Genomic DNA, 23,052 nt, shown 5'->3' with positions numbered 1-23,052 from the left:
ATAAGATCCGATCAACATGCTTCATATACCGAAGAGTCATTCATATGGATGATGTAAATCAAGTTGCCTATATGGCTATACGGATCCCAATCGTCGACATTGTTTTAACAATCATCCATGTGGTTGAACCTTGCATGTCCGACCAACCGCTCATGTTGTCAAAGTACCAGCTCCCCTTATAAACTATAAATTATATGAAATATATAAAATTACAAAACAAACTTGCATTTTTGGATATGTTTAACCTTCTAACTATATATGATTCTTCTAAGTGATTTAATGGATAAAGTTTCCAACTTTATCAATTTTCATGTCCAAAACTCTTCAAAACTCTAACCGTAAACTTAAAATGACCAAAACTCATGCATGACTTAAAAGGAAAGCATACATTCTCATTTTCCATCAATAACCAAGTCCAAAAGTCATAAAATCCAAGCATAATGTTCTGGAGTTCTTCAAACTCCAAGAACTCCAAGGAAACTTACCAAAAAATGACCAAAACACCAACCTACAATAGATCTATGGATGAAAGCACATAAAGCTTGGATCTTGAAACTTACAAAGGTCCAAGGATGATTTAAAGGGTGAAAACTCCAGATGAAATGTTTCCAATATATTTCTTCTTTTCTTCACTCAAAGCATCAAACAACACCAATAATGAGTTTAAGATAAAGGATAAGCTTTAATGCTTCAAGAAACAGTATGGTTTCATTAGAGGTGTTTAAGGAGGTGATGGAGGTTGGAAATGCCAAAACCCTAGGTTTAATACCCTTAAATAGGCCCAATCCTGAGGCATAAGGCCTCTGCCCACACAACAGGATTCGTGTCGTGACGCCTTTTATGTCGCGCCATGAAGAGCCTGGTCGAGCAAGGCCCAAAACAGCTTAAGCCCAAACTACTCACAACCTAAAACTCACCCTTTAAGTTTTAAGCCTTATACTCTTAGCCTAAAAACCTCATTCCTTTAAGGTCCAAACTTCATCCTTTAAAGCTCGAGACCTTTTCTTGATCAATTTAAAATTCTAGCTTACTAAATAAGGGAACATCTTGAAACCAGATGTTACAGTTCTCCCGCACTTGAATTAGATTTCATCCTTGAAATCCACATTGGCTAAATTATAGAAGACATCCTTTATGTAAATCCTCCAATGATTTCTTCAACCACTTACTAAATTAATATCAACAAAAAGTGATCATGACACCTCTCGGAACTTAGACAACGCCACCAAAACAAACCCAATCAGCTGAAATAATTCAAACTGCAACCACTACTTCCTTCACTACCGATGGTCCAATCAATCTCTTATGAAAACCACTCAAAACTGAAAACTCAAACACCGCAACCACAAATTAAGTCCAACGATAAATTTTACAAGACTAGAAATCCATTGATCTGAAACCCTAGAAATCGTACTCTAAGATTGATGATTACCTTCTGATATACACATTTTTTGCAGCCACTTCACCTAGGAATAATGTGATCCCACTACGAAGTGAGAAACCAGAACACCCTCGTCCATAATCACTTATCTAATATCTGATTTGAAAAAATCATGCCCAAAAAGGCTTCAAATCAGTGTTGTAAAACTCGTCGAGGTGGCCGATTACTCGTCAGAGTACTCCCTACTCGTCCCCTTACCGAGGCGAGTTACAGAATCCGAGTACTCCCCAATCCGCCTCTTACTGAAGCGAGCAGTGTTGTAAAACTCGGCCAACTCGGTGATTGATATTTATAATATACTTAATGATTTATTATTTAACACACACATGTAATTATTACTACATATTTATCTTAAATTTTCAGTTATTATTTACGAAGTGACACCATTGTGTGTTTTTTATTTTTTCTGTATTCATATGTATCTATTTTTTTTATATATTTCAACCAACTTATGGTTTTAACTTATGATTTTGACATGTATAATTTCTCTAAAATATTTCTACATGAATTACCGAATCCGAGTACTCCCGATTACTCCTGAGTACTTGCTACTCGGTAGTCGGCCGAACACATACCGAGTAATGAGTTCTACAACCATGCTTTAGATACACACTTGACCTCCTGACAAGTCATCACTACCCTACCATTTCCATGAGCATCCCAGTGGTCGAATCATAGTCTCAAGTCGAATCAAAACTCTCATTCCATCTCAACCACGTAGACCGCCTGATAGATCATCCATGATTGTTACTACAAACTCCATGGGTTAAAGTTTCCAGAACCATTACCCACCACTAGTAACCAACCCCGAATAAAAATCGCTCAAAACAAATATGGATCCGCAAATGCAGACACTGAACAATTGACTTCCGTTGCATAATTATGACTTTTCCAACAAGTCAACATCTTACCAAATTGTCGACCTAAAACCTGCCAGCCACTGAACCACCAATAACCTTTATGCAAAGATTCTAAACAACTATACCAAATTGAGGAAAACAAAGAAAAAAAACCTATAACCTTGGCAATTCGACTATCGGGTTCCACCCGCATAAGTAGGCTCACGACATGTCGTGACTCCATATATCCATTTGTAATGATAGGCTCGCGATTCAACACCATTATTGCCATCATCCCTCCACATGCCTGAAGACTCACGAACAACACCTCAGTGGGCCTATAGGCATATGACCATCATCCCACCGACCTGTAGGAACCCAATCAACATCACTCTCTACACTTATCTATTATCTAAACCCATCCCACAAACAAAAAATACCAAGGACCAACCATGGTCATGCCTACATATGCTAACGTCCATCATACTTCCTCATATAATTGTGATGGTCTAACCAAAGACTTCATTACCAATTCCTTTTCTAGTAATAGGGTATAACCTAGCCTAAAGCTATGCATACCCTTCTAGTACCGAACCAGTCATATATAACGAACAACATGTGCCGACTCGATTATATATACCAAACTAAGAACATCTCAAACTAAAGGAAGTGATGAACAAAGTACATGACTACGTCATAACAGTAGCACAGTACATAGGAACTCAAAGTAAACAAGTTGTACAAGGATATTTATTTGATGGATTCGCAGACCAATAAAGAATAATTGTTAAAAGACTAGTTAGTACATGCGAATGTACCTTCAGGGGTATGACCATTAATGTGATAAGATGGCCAACCTACTCAGTATAGGAAGAGGTCATTACCTCTTCGCAACTGATATAAATAGGTGACTTCAATCATTCCACTACGCATTCTTATAATCACAATACAATCAACCTCATTTACGACCCATTACATTTTCGATATACTTTCATAAAGTCTTTCTTGAATTTATCATCGAAGCGTTGGCTCGAGATCCCCTCTCAGTCAATCAGATTTTGATTTATTTGTTGTCTCTACGTTACTTGCATTATGAAGGAATCGACTATCTTCCTAAAAGATGGAAGTTGAACCCGAGGGCACATCATGTGGCAATTTGTTTTTTTGTCTCTAGGTTACTTTCATTGTAAAGGAATCAACTATCATGCTAACAGATAGAAGTTGAACCTAGGGGCACATCATCTAGAAAGTGTGCAACCACTATCCTTACCGAACACAACTGTAACATCCTGAATTTTCAGGTATTTGAATATTCCTTGTATCTTTATCATAAATGGCACTTTTGGTCCCTTGGAAGAAAAGTTTCACTATTTTAGTCATATGTTGGGCGTACGTAAGGGTACACATAGCATACCCATGCAGTGTGAGGATCGCGGGTGGCCAGCTAGTACGCTGGGCGTACGTGTGATACGCTAAGCATACTAGACCAGACTCCAAAACCCTTATTTCGTAAGTTTCTCCTTATATAAAGAAAATTAAGTCGCCTTTTAGTCACCCTTATCATCCTCCAAACCTTCCCTAAACCCTAATCCCGAGTCTGAGTTTGTGTGTGAGCCTTGCAAGTTCATTTGGGTGTTTATGGTGCATTTAGTTGAAGAAGGAAGCTAGAGAAGAAGTGGGTGTTAGTAAGCTTGTAGATCCAAAAAACTTCCCTCTTTGTGCATCATTTTCAGGTATAAAGTTTGTACCTAGGCAACTCTTTCATTAGATCTCCATGTTTGGATTTATAAGAGTTTTATCCCCAAAGATTGGACCTTTATGAGTTTGGGACACTACAGGGGGTTTGTAGTTGTCCTTTCATATAGTGTAGGACTTGTGGATTCATAAAAATGGTAGCTTGGTCACTCCTTTTGGTTCATGTATGAGCAAAATACCTTAGAATATGTGGGAAGTTTATGAATGTTGCTTTGAGACTTTTCTAGCCATGCAAAGGCTTAAAGTTGACAACTTTATGGTTTTAGACGTCTTAGAATGGCCAGATCTATATTTAGGAGTAATTGTCTTAAGGGTTTAAGACGCATGTGACGTCCCAAAAATAAGACCCACAAATTTCATTTTTAAATTAATAAAACCAGTATCCAAAGAACATCATCATAAATATTAAGATAAAAAAATGTATCAATCAACGTATCATATCAGAGTAAATCAAGAAAATGCGGAACGAAGTGGTGTGTGCCCAATCATCCCGAACTCTTCCCTTTGGAACTGGAAGTACCTGAACATAAACTAAAAACCGTAAGCATAAAGATTAGTGAGTTCCCCAAAATACCACATACCATACATAATAAACACATAATTGGCCTCGCCTGATATCGAGCCCTGCTCGGTATACAGATCGGGCCCCCTAATAAACTCAGGTACGACACTTCCTCCCATAAAGAAGCTCGAAAGGTGGCGCACCAATGCTGGAATGATAGTTGTTGTTGTAAGAAAACTTAGCTAAGGGAAGTTAGGAGTCCCAACTCTCACTTAAATCTATGACATAGGATCTCATCTTGTCCTCAAGTGTCTGAATTGTCCTCTCACTCTGACCGTCAGTCTGCGGATGATATATAGTGCTAAGATGCAACCTCGTACCCAGTTCCTTATGGAACTTCTGTCAAAAATAAGATGTGAACCGCACATCTCAATTCGATACAATGGAGACTAGAATACCATGTCAAGCAACAATCTCACGCACATACAAATCGGCCAATTTCTCGGTTGAAGAACTCTCTTAAATGGCTAGAAAGTAAGAACTCTTAATCAGACGGTCCATAATAAACCATATCTTGTCAAAACCCTTAGCTATCTGAGGCAACTTGGTGATGAAATCCATAGTGATATGTTCCTATTTCCACATGGGAACCTCCAATGGTTGCAGCTTTCCATGCGGCCTCTGGTGCTCGACTTTGACCATCCGACAGTTCAAGCATCTCTCTACATACCAGGCTATATATCCCTTCATGCACATCCACCAATAATTGAGCCTCAAATCCCGATACATATTGGTTGCCTTGGGGTGAATCGAAAACCTGCACTTATGCGCCTCCTCCCGTATATACAGTCAGACCTAACCAGAGTCTAATACCCAGACCCATCCTATCAGGCCAATAATTCATGACTATCAGTGGCAAATTTTTCAACCTCACCCCTGAGTATCTCTTGCTCCTAATTCTCCTTCTTGAATCCCTCAGCATGAGCCTCCCTAATTAGATCAAGAAGAAGGGAGTCAACCGATATCCTCACACATAGACTCTCAATAGAGGAACTAGCCGTCTTGCGGCTCAAAGCGTTAGCAACAATATTCACTTTCCCAGTATGGTACAAAATTTCACAGTCATAATCCTTGACCACGTAAAGCCACCAACGTTGCCTCATGTTTAGACTCGGTTGATCCATGAGATATCTCAAACTCGTATGATCTGTGTATATAGTACACCAGACCTCATACAAATAATGCCACCAAATCTTGAGAGCAAACACCACTGCTCCCAACTCAAGATCATGAGTCGAATAGTGAACCTCATGCAGCTTCAGCTACCGAGATGCATAAGCGATAACCCTCCCACATTGCATAAGTACCGCTCCCAGAATAGTGATAGATGCATCACAAAATACTATAAAGTCCTCAACACCCTCAGGGAGGGTCAACACTGGTGCCTCACATAACTTCTGCTTCAACGTCTCAAATGCAACCTACTGCTCAGGCCCCCAATGGAAATTCGTGCCCTTCCTTATCAAACGAGTGAGTGGTAATGCAATCTTGGAGAAGTCCTGAATAAATATCCGATAATACCCTAATAATCCCAAGAAACTCCTGATCTCCGAAGGAGCTTCGAGACCTCCCACTACATAATCGCCTAGATTCTGGCCGGATCGACCAAAATCCTATCCTGATTAACAAGGTGCCCCAAGAACTGGAGCTCTCGTAACCAAAACTCATACTACAAGAACTTAGCATATAGTTGTTCTCACCTCAAGACTCTAAGAAGCTCTCGAAAGTGCTCCTCGTGCTGCTCCCCAGTCTTGGAATACACCAAGATATCATCAACGAGCACAATAACTTATCGATCGAGCATCGGCTTGCACACCCGATTCATCAAATTCATAAACACCGCAGACACATTGGTGAGCCCAAATGACATCACCATGAACTCGTAATGACCATAGCGAGTTCAAAACATGGTCTTCTCCATGTCCGCCTCTCTAAACCTCACCTGATGATACCCTTACCTCAAATTAATCTTGGAAAACCAAGATACACCCTATAACTAATATAAGAGGTCATTAATCCGTGGAAAGGGAGAATGGTTCTTCACCATTAACTTGCTCAACTCTCGGTAATGAATACATATCCGGTGAAAACCATCCTTCTTCTTGACAAAAAATATTGGGGCTCCCCACGGAGAACTACTCGGTCTGTGAACTGCTTGCCTAATAGCTCCTGAAGCTGAGAGGACAACTCCTGTATCTCAGGCGGTGCCAATAGGTACAGTGCCTTGGCAATCGGAGCCGCACCTAGAACCAAATCAATCATGAATGCAAACTGCCTCTCAGGTGGCACACTGGGTAACTCCTCTGGAAATACAGCAACAAACTCCCTGACGACTGGCACATCTAAAACTGAAGTCTGCTCCCCGATCTGAGTATCAATCACATACGCAATATAACCCATACAACCATGTTGAATATATTGTCGAGCCTTGGCAGCAGAGCAAAAAATTGACGCAATCATGATACCCTCCCCGTAGATAACTAGTTCTCCTCCACTTGGGCTTTGAACCGCCACCCGCTGACCCTTGCAGTTGATCATAGCTCCAAACCTACTCAGCCAATCCATCCCCAATATCACACACACATCTCCCATGGGGATAAGAATCAAATCAATTGGATAAGGTACCCCAAAAATCTCCAACACACAACCCTAATAAACCCTGGATGTAGAAACCCTGTGTTCGTAGGTGATAGAAACTCGCAACGAAGACTCTAACTCCTCAATAAGCATATCAAACCCCTTACTAAATGTCTGGGATATGAAAGATCGACTCACACCCGAGTAAAAAAAGCACAAGAGCAGGCAAAGAGTGTTGGGTTATGAGCAAAACAACATTCCTATGGTGTTCATGCAAACCCTAATTGCTTGGATCTAGTTTTTCTATTTGTACACGCAAAATTGTCCAAGACTTGCAAACCCTAATCTAGCATATAATAAAACTTTAATCAACATAAATAAACAAGTAAAGAGGTTACCTTTGGTTGTTGCTTGAAGATCTTGAGCTTTTGAGAATCTTACCACCCAAAATGTTGTTCCTCTAATGAATCACAAACACCAAAGTAATTGGAGAAGGCAAGAGAGAGAGGGGAGGCTAAAATCAACTCCTAGAAATCTTAGGGCTTTAGTGTAGCCGAAAATAGGTGCCCAAGGGTCTCTTTATATAGGGTTGAGATTAGGGTTTCATCCATAGTCCTTATCCGGTTACTTAGCCACCAAGCAGCCCATAAGAATATTCTGGAACCCTACCTTGGACGAAATCTTACGGGCTATCCATAAGGATTTCGTCCGCCCTATCTCTAGGGTTTCCTAACCCTACGTTGCAACTATCCAATAATTACAATAACAATCCCTTAGTTTTAATTAATACCTTTTGATCACAAAATTAATTCCTAATTAATTCTTGACCAATATTAATTAAATAAATATGATTTCTCTTTTAATATATTATTCATATAATATATTAATAAACCATAATAACCTCTTTCTCTATTATTCATCCAGTCAAGTAACTTTAGTGAAGGCAACCCAAAAGGACCATGCTATAACCGAGTCAAGTACATACCAAATATAATTATGGAATTAGACACTAATCCAACAAAGAGTTCACTAGGAAGGTACCTAATAGAATCATAAACATAATCATAACATAAAATAAACAGGCAGAAAATAAATAGAAACATAACCATAATGACGTCTGGCGTCACCCTGGCCTCTTCGGCAGTAAGCTTGAAAGCACAGCCTCGAGCCTTCGGGGGCTCAACCCCGCCCTGACGCCCATCGGTGATCCTCAGAGTGGCGTGGCGGCGAGCAACGAACAATTGATCTTCACATGGACAACCTGATCGCGATGTTAAAAAATCCCAACGCTCGGTACTGGGATCGGTTGGTGATAATCCCTTGCTAAGTGCCCCTCCTTGCCATATTTGTGGCATCCAAAATATGATCAGAAAGAACCCTCATGAAACTTGCTGCACTTCCCACAAGTGCGAATCCTTTGTCATCCAGACCTTGAATCAGCAGGCTTCAACCGCTTTTTCCGCAGGCTGCGACTGCACAGGAGCCTGCCTCAACTCCCTCGACTGGACCTCGATCTCAATCTCCCGCCTCCTCGCGGCCTCCAATAACCCAAAGAGTGAACCATATCGTTGAGTGGACACAAACTGATGGATATCCTCCTTGAGCATGCTTAAGTACCGGGTCATCTGAGATTCCTCAGAAGCATTAAACTCAGGACAGAAAAGAATCCTTTTGGTAAACATGTTGGTGATCTCAGTCACCGTCTCCGTCCCGTGCCTCAACTCAAGATACTTCTGAGCCAACCTTTACCTCTCCACCAAAGGTACATATCTAGAACGAAATATCTCAGCAAACTGCTCCCAAGTTATAGCAGCCCTCTGCTCAAGAGTGTACGAGCCAGTAACCAGCCTCCACCAATCCTTCGTGCCTGAACAAAGAAGTTTCATGGTACACTTGAACTTCTGGTCAGTAGGGCAAGAACACGTGAAGAAACAACCTTCATTTTAATGTATCCCTCCGGAGAACGTCAAGAAAGAAGTCAAACTGAAACCGGGCTTGGCCTAGTTACAACTGTTGGATTAGTGTCTAAGTCCATAACTATTTTGGTATGTACTTGACCTGATGGTGCATGGTCCTTTTGGGTTGCCTTCACCAAAGCAACTTGATAGGATGAATTATGGAGAGAAATGATTAAATATGATTTATTAATATATTATGAGAATAATATATTAAAGGAGAAATCATATTGTTTAATTAATATTAGTCAAGAATTAAATGGTAATTACTTTTGTGACTAAAAGAGATTAATTAAACTTATGGGACTGGAATTGTAATTATAAGATAATTGCAATTCGGCTATGGATTGCCTTATATTATAAGGTTGGACGAATTCTATGGGAAAACCCATTAGAAATCGTCCAAGGCCTTTAAGGAAAGGAGTCCATGGGTTGCTTAGGGCTTAAGCATCCAAATTAGGGTTTCCTTGTTAGATAACCCTAATAGCCTCACTATTTAAAGAACCCTTATGCCCCAAAAACGTGGACAAGCTTCCTTTTAGGGTTTCCACACGTTTTGGGCAGCCTCCTTCTCTTCTCTTATTCATCCTCTTGCTCTTGGTGTTTGTGAACCATTAGAGGAGTGACATTTGTGACTCTAAGCTTTCTAAAGTCAATACAAGAAGGATTTGAGATTGTTATTGCTACATAACAATCAAGGTATGATCTAAACCCTAAGTATATGTTATATTGATTATAATATGCTAGATCTAGGGTTTAGAGTCTTGGATAAATTGCATGTACAATAGAGAAACCTAGATCCAAGCATTAGGGTTTGTATGAGCACATAGGATGTTCTTATGACTAAAACCATCAGTGGTATCAGAGCCTAGATTGGTTTCTATTGTATTGATGCTTTATGTTGCTGAAAATCATTTTCTGGCCTTCTGTTCGACCTGACTCAGCGAGTCACTACCTGGACTCAGCGAGTCAGCCCTACTCGGCGAGTTCCAGAGTGTGACTCGGCGAGTCGGAGCGTCAGATAGAGGAATTTTCGGATTTTGTTGCTGTTTTGCTTAAGGATCATTACCATATTCGTTTTAAACCTATAAAATACGAATTTTATTGTTTCTTAAAGTATATCCTTTCCAAAACACAAGATAATTACCAATTGATTAGATAATAACTTCCTTATATGATAAAGATTGGATTATTTGTATTAATTGGGTAACTTATTTTGCAAGAAATTGAAATTAGGTCAAATATAGATAATGATGAAATTAATTGTTTAATTTATATTATTTGTTATTTGATCCTTGTGTTATGAAAAGTTTCAATTTTCCCCTTTAGGTTTTATAGTTTAAATTTGAACTCAAAAGTTTAGTTTTGAAATTTAAATAGTTGAAACCCTAATGTTTTGAAAAAGTTTCAAAACTTGCCCTCAAGTTTTGGAATTTAAATTTTGATTAAAAGTTTAATTTTGATGTATATTTAAATTCTAAACCCTAATGTTTTGAAATGTTTCAAAACTTTCCCTCAAGTTTTGGAATATAAAAGTTGATTAAATGTTTAATTTAGGAATGTTAAATTCTAAAACCCTAGTCATGTTTTGAAAAGATTCAAATCACACCCTTATGGTTTTATTAATTAATTAAGGTGTATAATTAAAAGAGGTTTAATAAATCCATAAAAGTTTTGGTTTACATTTAATTGAATTAAAAGTATAATCGTTAAATTTGACCACCTAGTATTTTAAAAGTGTAAAATACACCCTATACTATATATAACATTAAAATTCTAACATTATATATGTATGACTAAAGTCAGTCTTACCGTTAGTAGGCCTCATTCACGAAGCTGGTCTATAAGGGGTGTTTAAGGAAATTGCCTATAAAATGGCGATTGAATGGTATCCACTCTTACCCACCGCACTCTTGACTAGTGGAGGGTCGTTAGCCGAACGGGTAGGATAGGACAAAACCTTCCATTATAAGTATAATGAAGTACAAAAGTAACTAAATGTTTTACAAATTCCCAATCTTAGTTACTTAGGCAAAAGTGAATTGATGCAATTCCATGAAGTTACACTTTGTGCCCTTGCGAAGACGTTAGTGGAGCGTGTGTGGTTTACCGGCACACTAATTGGTTCTAAGCAAAGGTAGAAAAGGGTGACTCAATGTTTGTCATAGTTCGGTGGAGCATGTGTGGTTTACCGGCACATCGAATAGGTGACTGTAACATGTGAGGGCACCATGTAAGTTTGCATGGTTATTTACACCCGCTTTGTGATCCTCGACATCCCAGTCACAAACTATAGGGGCATATCAAGATTTAAACATGCCATTGAATTGTTCAATGAATCTCAAAGGATCTAGGAGTTTTCATAGATTTAAAAACGTAAATTTCTTTTTCATTTTTCATGGTGGAAATTAGTGAATCGTCATTCACTTACCTTCAAATATTCTGCAACTAGATTACGACATCCCTTTTCTAGGTTGTAGCGTATTGTGTTGGGTCCTAGCCTTAGTATCTCATTTGGGTGATTTACTAAGGACTCGATCAATCAACTAACTTGAATTCGTTTTCTCCCGTTTTGTAGATGTCAAAGTTCGACAACTATGGTCTTGCCAAATCCCGTGGAACAAGCATTCCACATGAAGATGATATTCCACGATTCGATCGAGGAACAAGAGATCATGCTTCACTTCCTCCACCTCCTCCAATTATTCTCCCTAACCCACAAGATCGAAGGCTTGAAAAGTTCAAGCTCACTCAAGCCCTTTTGGCAAGTAAACATAAAGAAGGAAAGTCAGTGTGTGCACACGTCCTAGGGATGAAGTCACACATTGATAGGTTAAGAATGTTGGGATCCGTTGTCTGTGAGGAGATGGCTGTTGATTGGGTTCTTCAGTCACTTCCTAACTCATATAGTGAGTTCGTAAGAGAGTACTATATGATGAACTGCGACGTGACCCTTATAGATCTCACCTATATGCTTATTGCTGCTGAATCAGCAATGGTTTGGCGCAATAGAAAAGCAAAGTTGATTGGTGAATCTGCCTTCAAGACCTCTATGGATATAGGAAATGGCAACAGAAGACATGCTATGATCGAAAAGTTTGATCATAAGAGAAAGGCAATGTCTGAACTAGTTCCATGTCCTGTTCCAAAAGAGTCAATTTGCTTTTATTGCCAAGAGAAGGGGCATTGGAGACGAAGCTGCCCTATTTACCTAAGAGATCTAAGAGATGGGAGAGTCAAAACGTATGGCTCTGCTTTTGGTAAAATCCATTGACTAACTCTTTTAAGCTCCTATTCTAGATTCTTAATACATAATGTGATAAGATTACAATTGATGTTTTGTAGGATCGAAGAAAAGAAAGGAAGCTTAAGGGAAGAAGTGAGCAGAATCTAACCGTGAAGAAATGGATTTCGATCGCATTACTTGAACATTAGATTCTTCAGCTACTACTTAGAATTAGAATTAGAAATATGTATTAGCATAGAATTGCATTGTAAGGACAAATTTTTTCCGCAATAAAATAAATTTTGATTTTATATTATTTATTTATCCTTGTAATGGCATGCATGAAAATTGATGTTTGAAGGTTTCTAATATTAGCAATAATGGATTTGATTCTTAATTATGTTGTTTGTGGAAATGTCGAGAATTTACCAAATAGGGAGAGTTTCTCATCGCCCAAGTTTCAATTGGACAGAAACTTGGAATCATGCACCTTGATTGCACGATGAATGAGAAATTTCGTATTTGGAAATTAAACTAATTCATTGACAAAGTGTCAAGTGAAGGACTAGGAGATCGAGTACACAAAGCTGCGTATTGATCAAGTCCACCATAAGAGTAACAAAGATATTCGTCAGAATTTACGCAAGGTTTAGTAAATATTATTATACTTATAAGATTAAGTGTAATTCTGAATTGATTGAAAAAGTTTATATCAATAGCAGAACGAATAAGAAGAATCAAGTAGGCAGAAAGATAAAAGTTTCTCCATTCTAAGAAGAATGGAGAGTACCTTTTATGCTTTATGATAGGTCTTAATGATTAAGAACCATATCTCAATTGATCCTCTAAGTGAGTCTTAGTACAGTTGCATGTCTATGAAGAGGAATCAAGAATTGAAGAAATGGTTAAATCAAGAAGTCGATCATACTTCGTTCCAAAACAAGTCTTAGAGTTAAGATTGTGATATTGAGTGATAAGTATTAAGAAGGTTTATAACATTCATCAAATGTGGAAAGTTGTGATGTCTTGGATAAGACAAAGACCAACTAGGACCAATTTATGAAGTGTTTTGATAAAAACTACACTAACTCTTGAATATTTGTTTGTCAAGAAATGTTTATTGACAAGAGAATATTATATGTCAATGAGTCAGTGGGAGTCTTAATGGTCTTGAAAGGTTTCAAGAACAAATCAAAATAAACCTTATCGATCATCACTAGCACACGAGTTGAGGTTTACAACCTATCGTGGTTACACTATATTGTTTATGTGTCGTTCCAATTGAGTTAATTATGCATGTGAGTTCTATGAGTTCTCAATTGAATGCATAAAAGGAAAGGACCTTGATCAATGAAAAGTACTTTGATAGGAAAAGGTGAGCTGCTTAACTGCTTGAAAGACATGGTGGGCAGCTGTGCTACCATAAGGCAAGAAATCAAGATTAAGAAAGTTCGGTCCATATGAGTTTGAATTTGTCGCAAACTTTGGTTTTGACAAATTCGCATGGATAGGAACACATACACCATTAAAATCTAAGTGTCATAAGATTCCCTCCTTCATGAAAATGACTGTGAGGAAATGCTTTCACCAAGAAAGATTTTAGAAAGATAGTGATTGTGAAAATTGTATTCTCAAATTCGATTATGGTTACGGTATCCCTTTCCATGATTCGAATTGTGAGATTTGGCAATTTGTCTGAATTGTTTAGACACACATATGAGCTATCTAAGGCAAAGGTGTATAAGCATAGATAAAGGATTATCAAAGCATTAGGTATTAGAAACATGAACTTAAGAAATTCAATAGGTATTGTTTTTCTGAAAGTTAAGCTATTTCTAAATACATGTCAAAGCTAGTGGGAGCATAAGTGTTATGTTTTATAATAATAATCATGATAGTGGGAGCATAAATGTTATGATTGTATGATTATTATGGAAAGTATTGCAAGTTAGCAATATTAATTATTGAAAACAATAGTTATACTTTGCAAAGTTGCAATAGTTGAAAAGTTGTTTTGCTATAATTAAGGGAGAGGATATTATGCTTCATTTCAAATCTAAAGGCTTAGGTTGTGGAATGTTAATAAATTTAGTCAAGGAAACATAGTGTGTTCACAAATTTTGATTATGATTACGGCATTCCTCTTCATAGTTCGAATTTTGAGAACGTAGCACATAGAATATTATGACAAAAGATTAATAAAGTATTGAATCTTCATGCAAGACATTATGCATCGTGTCCCATACGCTTCGGGTATAGGATCGATTGCAAATGCTATAATATTTGACCATTCTAAAATTTTCCAAATGTCTAGCGCATTTAGAGGGAAAAAGGACAAGAATCAGTTTTGACTAAGAAAATTAAACAACTATCAAAGGACAATCCAAAGTTCGCTGAGGATTGGTCTCTTGTGAGTAGTTGGAAGTATAGTATTGGATGGACCATATCGACATTATTATAAATAGATAAGATTCTATTGAGAATGAGTTGTCATATGGTAAGTATGGAAAGTTTTCCATATTAGGAATTGAATATGAAAATCTATGTCTAGATTAGAAACTTTTATGCAAAAGGATGTTCAAAGGAATGTACTTTGAGTGAGAGACATCATATCTAAGGAATTGTATTGTAACAATCTCCGATAGAGGACTTTGTAATATCGTTAGCAATAGTCTTTGTGACTTTTTGTGCTATGACATTACGAAAAGGATCATTGCATAAAATGTTAGAATCTAGCATATTCTATAAGTGGCAAGAATTTGATATTCTTTCACTTATGAAAAAGGATTTGGAGTTGTGAAATGAGTATGATTGGAAATGTGTTCATTTGATCTATTTCACAAAATAAGAACCATAGGTAAACATTGTGTGCATTCTAGGAGCATGGGACAAGTGTTGTAATAATTCAAGTAAAAAGTCAATTACCCAAAACAACAAATAATGAGTAATCGATATGGTGATAAATAAAAGGTGTTTTATTTATGCTCAAAGGTTTGAGGCCATATGGTATTAGTATTATTCTTGTGTTTCACTTTGCATGTTTTGACTTCCTGAATAATTTAATTGGTTTAGAACAGACAAATTATTCGAACGGGCCACAGTCGTTCATATGTTGGAAGTAGATATGAATAAAGACTATCGTGAATTGGTGTGTGGATTGTCTAAAAGGTATTAGACATAAGCAAATGTTTGCTGCAACGTTCATGAGTGCGTATGAATATGATTTGAGCATTGGATTAAACCCACGCTCACTTGGATCACTCCATGAATTGTATCACGAGTGATTTGTGAGATGATAACATCTTATATTCTTCAAACCGAGATGTGTGAGTTGTATCTTGCAAATCGGTTGCACATTGATAATATGTAAACGCACCAGTAACTTGGTGTCATAAAACATATTGTTGTGTGTGATTCGGTGAGTGAGTGCAAGCGAGCATTAAATCAAAGTTTATCCGTTCCTTTTATCCAAAGTAGGATAAAAGCGATATCTTTGGGCCCCTCGATGATTTAGTGATGACAAACGTAAATGCTCGGCCGAGCTAGGGCTAATTTGATTTGTTCAATTAGTCAGTTGTCATAAATCGGAAGTCAAGAAATAGTACAGAGAGAATGATTAGAAATCATGTCTTACGATATCTAGAATGGAGGAATATATGATCCTTTATATAAAGGACACGCATATCTGATAGGATCAGAGTTGACAACGGCTTTGGAAAGCTACAATTGCAGATCAGGATCTGAAGTCATACGCATAATAGTTATTAGACTTATCCAAGTGGGAGACTGTTGGATTAGTGTCTAAGTCCATAACTATTTTGGTATGTACTTGACCCGATGGTGCATGGTCCTTTTGGGTTGCCTTCACCAAAGCAACTTGATAGGATGAATTATAGAGAGAAAGGATTAAATATGATTTATTAATATATTATGAGAATAATATATTAAAGGAGAAATCATATTGTTTAATTAATATTAGTCAAGAATTAATTGGTAATTAGTTTTGTGACTAAAAAAGATTAATTAAACTTAAGGGACTGGAATTGTAATTATAAGATAATTGCAATTGGGCTATGGATTGCCTTATATTATAAGGTTGGACAAATTCTATGGGAAAACCCATTAGAAATCGTCCAAGGCCTTTAAGGAAAGGAGTCCATGGGTTGCTTAGGGCTTAAGCATCCAAGTTAGGGTTTCCTTGTTAGATAACCCTAATAGCCTCACTATTTAAAGAGCCCTTATGCCCCAAAAACGTGGACAAGCTTCCTTCTAGGGTTTCCACACGTTTTGGGCAGCCTCCTTCTCTTCTCTTATTCATCCTCTTGCTCTTGGTGTTTGTGAACCATTAGAGGAGTGACATTTGTGACTCTAAGCTTTCTAAAGTCAATACAAGAAGGATTTGAGATTGTTATTGCTACATAACAATCAAGGTATGATCTAAACCCTAATTATATGTTATATTGATTATCATATGGTATATCTAGGGTTTATAGTCCTTGATAAATTGCATGTACAATAGAGAAACCTAGATCCAAGAATTAGGGTTTGTATGAGCACATAGGATGTTCTTATGACTAAAAGCCATCAAGAACCTAGTCTAAAACAAAGTACAGGTCTTCGCCAACGCGAAGAGCGCTGATATGGCGGTTAAGGCGCAAAACCGCACCTTAACCCCTATTTTAGGAAGTTACATCCCGATAAACGTGGGACTAATCAGAGAGTCCCACTCCCCATTAGACGATAGCCACGATCTTCATAAACGTTTAGGAGATTCCCTTCCAGCTAATGAGGGTATGAGGGAAAAGGCGTGACAAAGGACCCTCTAATATGGGTCCGCCACGTCGCACCTCACGAAGGAATCCTCAACAGAATCAGTTGAGAGAAACGCCTCTAAAACATGTATAAAAGGATCCATCTTCCTTACAAGGAAGGGGACAAAATTCTCTCTTCCCTGTAATCTTCTATCATCTTTCTCAGATCTCATACTGACTTGATCGTCGGAGCTTCGTCCTAGGAACTCCTCCCGGACGTTGACTATCGGTCATTTCTCTCTTTTGCACTGTGATAACAGGAGACAATACTCATAAAAATCCCCTTTACAGTTCCGATTCCATTTTCTCTAGCGTATCACAACATTTGGCACCATCCAGGCGAATCTTTAGAACGATACATCCACGAAACAAACTCAGAAAGCAACAATGGCAGGAGATATCCCAGTGACATCAAGAGTAGCAGCGAAAAGCCCGTTGTTCCCAATGCAGTCACTTGATGGCGGGTAAACTTCTATTCAAGAGGAGCATGCCTCAAACCGCACACCGGTCTCACAGACACCGTCCAATTCTGCAGCCGAAACGGCAACAACTTACATCGCCAATCTATGGCGCCCAACAACCAGCACAACCCTACAAATAGCAATCGTAACCACAACTTCACAAATAATCGCAACGCAACAAAAAGGGATCCCTGCATCGCAACAACAATCCTCCCCGCACGTTTCTGGCACTGGAACCTGGATCCCTCACACCATTCAGCCACAACCACAATATTCCTCGATGGTCCACCTGATGGGTTTTGAGCATTCTAACACTTCCTAAGTGTACATGCAACCCTAATAAACCTTCGATCTATGTTTGTCTAAAATACATGCAAAATATGATTTCCAAGGTTCATAATCCTATCTAGCATACATTGGAACTTTATCCTAAAAGGATGGCTAGAATTACATAACTTGTAGTTGATTTTGATCCCTTGAAACCTTGTAAGCCTAGCACCCCAAGTGTGATGCCTCAAATGCTTCACACAACACCAAATGCCTTTGGAATGACTTTTGAGAGAATGCACACACTTGAAAAATCGGCCTAGCCCTCTTATGTTCTTAGTGTAGCCGATTTTGGTAGATAACATGTTCCTTATATAGTGTGACACATCTAGGGTTACACCATGTAAACCCTAATGTGTCATGACTCTTCATTTCCATGACCCATGGGTTTGTAACTCCTATGGAGCATCCTATGGGTTTAACCCAACTTGATAATCCATGGAGCCTTTTAGCCCACTATACAAGTTATGGATGATTTACATAATCAACCCATATATTTAATTAGTTATCTTTTGATCACTTAATTAATTCCAAATTAATTCTTGATCAATACTAAGTAAATAATACTATTAATATATTAATAAACCACAAGTGTTATTTCTCTCATTTAGTCTATCCAAATGCATGATGCCATGCAACCCAAATGGACCATGTCGGGTCGGGTCAAGTACATACCAGAAATAGTTATGGACTTAGACACCTTATCCAACAATCTCCCACTTGGATAAGTCTAATAACTATAACTGCAAGTATGACTTTAGGAACCGATCAGCAATCTTAGCTCTTTCAAGGTCTCTTGGAACTGAGAAGATGATGATACGCCATTTAAGATAAGTGATCATATAATCCTCTGTTCTAGATATCAGCCGGACAAATACATGGAACAATGTCTTACTTATTGTCCATCAGTTTGTTTCCCAATTTCCGATTTGTTTGACATAGAACTAAATTGAACACATCAATTCGGTTCTGACCGGGCCCGGTACATAGGTCAAAACAAAATCATCGAGGGGCCCATATATCAGCTTCTAATCCAAGAAGGAACAGATAAACTTCGACTCATATGTTTGCTCTACTACTTATTGAATTATACACAAGAGCACGTTTTATAACATCGAGTTACCAATGCATTTTCGTACAATCAATGCATAACCAACTCATAGGTAACAAATCATATCTCTAGGTTTGAAGACTTATATGATGTTACCGTCTCACGATCACTCAAGATAAATTCCATGAAGTGATACCAGTGAGCGTGGGTTGAGTCCAATGCTCAGAACTTATGAGCACTCATGAGTGTTGTAGCCATGTCCAACAACTTAGACCTCTACAACCAATCATGACAGTCTTGATTCATACCTACTTCCGGCATATGACCGACTGTGGAGGTTCGAATAATATGATATACCAAACATAATTATTTTGGAAGTCAAAACATGCAAAAGAAATATAGTACACAATTGACAAGAGATAGCAACACTTTACTCATAAATAAATACAACTTTTATTCATCATCAAATGTCGATTACACTTTACAAAATTCGAAAATTATCTAACTACTAAAACTAATATCATCCTTCAGCCCTTTGCTCCGAGCATGCTGGAGATGCTTAACCCGATTCAGTCCCTTCGTGAGGGGATCTGCTGGATTCTCATCCAATGTTACCCTCTTTGCCACGAGGAGTATTTCTTCTATTCGATGTCTGATGAAATGGTATTTTCTGTCGATGTGTCTAAATCTCTCGTGATCCCTTTGTTCCTTGGCTAAAGCAACTGCACTTTCACTATCACAGAAAATTTCCATTGGCTTCTTAATAGCTGGTACAACTCCAAGGTCTCCAATGAAGTTCTTCAGCCATATCGCCTCCTTTGCTTCCTCGCTTGCTGCTATATACTCTGATTCGCAAGTTGAATCAGCCACTGTTTCATGCTTGGAACTCTTCCAAGAAATCGCTCCTCCGTTTAGGGTAAAGACCCAGCCTGACTGAGAGCGGAAATTATCCCTATCAATCTGAAAGTGCTAGAGTTTGAAGTTACTTCACCACTTGACTCTTGAATTTCTTCAAGGTCAATTTGCCTCCCACTTTTTCCTTGGCTTATGAACTCTCTCTCTCTCTCTCGAAAGACAGCCCTCCTAGCTACAAAGACCACATTTTCACTAGGCCTGTAGAAGAGGTAACCAAAGGATTTATGTAGGTAGCCGATGAAAATACACCTCTCACTTCGAGGTTCGAGCTTATCATGAGTCTCGCGTCTCACGAAAGCCTCGCAACCCCAAATCTTAATGTGGTCTAGTTTGGGTACTTTACCAGTCCACATCTCATGATGAGTTTTGGCAACTTTCATTGTAGGGACTAGATTAAGGATATGGGCGGCAGTATCTATGGCATACCCCCAAAATGAGATTGGTAACGAAGCTCGACTCATCATGGAACGAACCATATCCAACAAGGTTCGATTACGCCTCTCAGCTACACCATTCAACTGTGGTGTCCTGGGAGATGTCAATTGTGAGACAATCCCACATTCCCTAAGATAGTTGAGGAACTCTGAATTAAGATACTCACCACCTCGATCGGATCGAAGCATCTTAATGTTCCTGCCCAATTGATTCTCGACTTCTTGTTTAAATTCTTTAAACCTTTCAAAAGTCTCTGACTTATGCTTGATTAAGTAGACATATCCATATCTACTGTAATCATCAGTGAAAGTCAGATAATAACGATTAGCATCCCTTGTGGCATGTTTGAAGGGTCCACACACATCCGTGTGTACGAGATCCAACAAACCTTCACCCCTCTCACAAGTACCAGTGAAGGGAGACTTTGTCATTTTTCCAAGTAAGCATGATTCGCAACTATCATCTAACTTTAGGTCAAATGATTCCAAGACTCCATCCTTTTGGAGTTGGCCTATGCGTTTCTTGCTTTATATGTCCAAGACGACAATGCCATAATGATGCTTTATCCAAGTTATTATCATTAACAGAATCAATACACAATACATTATTTCCTAAGTTATCAACCACAAATATATTTTCATACACACCATCACAAGGTAATGCTTTAAAATAAGAACATTATTAAAGAAAGCATTAATCGAACCAACTTCATTATCAAATGAAAAGGTAAAACCTTGTTTATACAATGCATGAAAGGAAATAATATTTCGTTCCATTTCTAGAGAGTAACAACATTTATTCAAATCTAAATTAAACCCACTACTTAGCGATAAAGTATAAACTCCAATCTTGGTGACAGGTAAAGCTTTCCTATTCCCCATGATTAAGTTTATTTTTCCATGCTCCACATTCTCACTTCTTCTTAGTCCCTGCAAATCAGAACATATATGAATACCGCAACCGGTATCAAGGACCCAAGAGTTAGAATAGGGTGAGTTATTAGATAAGATAGTGTAAATACCTGCATGGTTGGGTTTAACTTTCTCATCCTTCATATCTTGCTGGTACTTTGGGCAGTTCCGCTTCCAGTATGACTTTTCATGGCAATAGAAGCATTCAGCCTCTTTTGGGTCAGAAGAAGGAGTAACGAAACCTTTCTTGGTTCCACTTGAAGAAGAGCCATCAAGGGTCATAGCCTTGGTAACCTTCGAAGAGCTCTTCCTCTTCTTCCTTCTACCTTTCCTGATTGCCAAGACAGGGGCGGAGTTTGGAGTAGGAGTAGGAGTGTTAACAACTGACTTACCTTTAATACCTGTTTCTGCGATTTTGAGGAGTCCCTAAGGTTTGTTGAGTGTGACTTCTTCCTTATTCATGTGGTATGTCATGTGGAATTGATCATAGCACGAGGGTAAGGAGTGCAAAATGATATCTATTGCAAGCTCCTCTGGGAATTTCACATTAAGTTTCAGTAAACGATCCACATACCTTTGCATTTTCTGCATGTGGCTCGTGACGGAGTCTCCGTCCTTCATCCTGGTTGTTATCATGGAGCAGATGATTTCATACCTCTCTTGTTGTGCACTTTGATGGTATATTTCCATCAAATCTTGGTGAATTTCAAAAGGGTAGAAATCCTCATAGGACTTTTCGAGTTATGCTCTCATGGTGGCAAACATGATGCATGCCACTTTGGTAGCATCCCTTTTATGTGCCCGGAAGTCAGCGATCTCCTGGGGAGTTGCAGTGGTCTCATCAATCTCCTTAAGCTCCTTATCGAGGACATATTCTTTGTCCTCGTAGCGGGTAATCATCCTGATGTTTATGATCCATTCATTGAAGTTTGATCCATCAAAAGTGACTTTCCCACACAAGTTCATAAGGGTAAAGGAGCCATTAGGATTAGAGCCAGAAGCAGCATTGTTTGAAGACATCTAAAAGAAGAGGACAAGATTAGTTTAGATATTAAGAGAGTCCTTAATAAAACACCCAAATGTAATATTAAGGCTAGGATCCAATCACAATATATTATAACTTAGAAGAGGTATGCCGTAATCCAAGCTATAACATATTTGAAAGGTAGGTGAATGACGATTCACCAATTTCCACCATGAAAACGAAATATAAATAATAGGTTTTCAATTGGTTCTTAGAAATTACTAGATTCTTTTGAGATTCAATGAACTTTTCAAAGGCATGTTTCAATCCCGAGTGTTCCCTCCAAGTTTTGTGACTGGGATACCGAGGATCACAAAACAAGGTGTGAAGTTGATGGGTTTTAGCCATAAGAACTTTCCTATGTGTGCATGCAAAACCCTAATGCTTGGATCTAGGTTTCTCTAATTAAGCATGCTTTGAATCTAAGACTTCTAATGACTAATTAAGTATAAGAACAATACAAAATCAGATCTAGAAGTTTACCTTTGAATCTCTTGTTTTGATCTTGTTGTATTGGAGCTCTAAATTCACAATTGTCACTCCTCTAATGGCTTACAAACACCAACTAGCAAGGAGGATGATTTGAGAGAGGGGAGAGGGATTAGAAATCGGCCAGGGGTTCTTTGCTTTTGCAGAGGTGCCGATTTCCCTTTCCCTAAGAGTCTATTTATACTTGTAAGGCTCCTAGGGTTTCACCCTTAAACCCTAGTTGGATAATCTTTCCTTAAAGCAATCCAAATCCTTTCCTTAGATAAGCCTTGG

Source organism: Lactuca serriola, chromosome 9, assembly GCF_051521515.1.
Source record: "Lactuca serriola cultivar US96UC23 chromosome 9, Lser_US96UC23_V15, whole genome shotgun sequence".
Lineage (NCBI taxonomy): Eukaryota > Viridiplantae > Streptophyta > Magnoliopsida > Asterales > Asteraceae > Lactuca > Lactuca serriola.
Note: the sequence above shows the minus strand (reverse complement) of the source record.